Below are 1,869 nucleotides of genomic sequence, written 5' to 3'. Positions count from 1 at the left end.
CATTTTATAAGGCATGACATTGATACTAGCCCCTAAATCAGCTAATGCATTATTAACATCTAAACTACCAATTAAGCAAGGAATCATAAAACTCCCTAGATCTTTTAGTTTGTTCGGTAGCTTATTTTTTTAGAATAGATGAGCACACTACGTTTAGCTCCACATGCGATGTCTCGTCCAACTTCCGCTTATTTGCTAAAAGCTCTTTTAAGAATTTCATTGTGTTTGGCATCTGCGATAGGGCTTCAATAAACGGTAAGTTAATATGTAATTTTTTTAAGAGTTTAAGGAATTTACCAAATTGTTCATCTGAGCAGTCTTTCCTTGTCGCGTTGGGGTATGGCACACGAGGTTTATATTCAACTTTCACCATTTTGTTCTTATTGTTATCTACCTCACCTTAACCTTTGTTTACCACAGTTTCTTGCCTCGGTTCTGGTTCAGGTTCAACAACTCCTTCATCTTGAATATTAATTGCGTTGAGCTATTCCCTTGGGTTGGGTTCAGTATTACTTGGCAAGCTATCTTGTGGTCGTTCGGAAATTAGTTTGGAAGCTGGCCTATCTGAGTTTCGAGCCCTTGGATCGACACTTGTTGATTTTTAAGTGTTGTCTCGGTGTTCTGGAAACGAGTTTCTGACACCAAAATAAACTTTGAAAGCATCTCTTCAAGGTTCAGCTTCTTTTCCTGTTGGTAGGGTGGTTGTTGGTAGCCTAAAGGTGGTTGTGGTCTTTGATTTCCTGGACCGCTCTATGAGAAATTGGGGTGGTTCCTCCAACCTACATTGTAAGTGTTATTATATGGATTGTTTTGAGGTTGAGGATTATTACCCATGTAGTTTAGTTGCTCGTTATCCATGTTGTGGCCATACGATTGGTATTCTAAATGGCTTGCTCCACCTCCACTTACTTCACACTGCATTACTGGGTGAACCTGCGAAGAACTAAGAAAACCATCAATCTTTTTATTTAAGAGTTTTACCTGATTAGAGAGCATGGTGACTGAATCGACGTTATAAATGCCGGCTGTTTTCGTTGGCTTTGTCCTCATGACTTGCCACTGATAGTTATTCAGTGACATCTCCTCTATAAACTCATAGGCATCTTCAGGTGTTTTATTATTGATGTTCCGCCAATAGCTGCGTCAACAATTTGTCGAGTCGAAGGATTCAGGCCATTATGGAACGTTTGAACCTGTAGTCAAAGCGATAACCCATGGTGAGAGCACCTTCTCAAAAGGTCCTTTTATCTCTCTTATGCATCGTAGAGTGTTTCTAAATCCATCTGCACAAAAGAAGAGATATCATTACATAATTTAGCCGTTTTAGCCGGCAGAAAATATTTTAGTAAAAATTTTCCTGTCATTTGTTCCCAAGTAGTAATTGACCCTCGTGGTAGCGAGTTCAACCACTGTTTAGCTTTGTTCCTCAATGAAAAAGGGAATAACCGAAGACGAATAGCATCATCAGAGGCACCATTAATTTTAAATGTATCGCATAGTTCTAAGAAGTTGGCTAAATGAGCGTTGGGATCCTCATCCTGCAAACCATCAAACTGAACAAATTGCTGTATCATTTGAATAGCGTTAGGTTTTAATTCAAAAGTATTTGCAGCTACAGTAGGTCTAACTATGCTTGATTCGGTTCCTATTAAAGAAGGTTTATCATAATCATACATAGTGCGTGGATCAGGATTTTGATTAACCGCAATTGCAGACGGTAGCTGATTGCCTTGGTTTTCAGCCATCTCTTCGGTTGGGGGTTGAGTATCGTCTTCTTGCTCGTTCTCTGTGTATCTTAAGCTTCACCTTATTTCTCTTTGATTTCTGCGAACTGTACAATCAATTTCTTCGTCAAAAAGTAATGGTCCT

At 39.2% G+C, this 1,869-nt stretch overlaps 1 non-coding gene across 1 annotated transcript; it reads left to right on the top strand.

Moving 5' to 3' along the window:
• The first annotated feature begins 1,209 nt into the window (after positions 1-1,209).
• On the top strand, positions 1,210-1,316 carry LOC128289562 (small nucleolar RNA R71). Its single transcript, XR_008279208.1, has one exon. It is a non-coding gene; the product is annotated as a small nucleolar RNA R71 (small nucleolar RNA).
• Positions 1,317-1,869: the final 553 nt, after the last annotated feature.

This window comes from Gossypium arboreum, chromosome 2 (genome assembly GCF_025698485.1).
Source record: "Gossypium arboreum isolate Shixiya-1 chromosome 2, ASM2569848v2, whole genome shotgun sequence".
Classification (NCBI taxonomy): Eukaryota; Viridiplantae; Streptophyta; class Magnoliopsida; order Malvales; family Malvaceae; genus Gossypium; species Gossypium arboreum.
The sequence above is the reverse complement of the archived record's forward strand: the minus strand, read 5'-3'. Positions and strand labels throughout refer to the sequence as shown.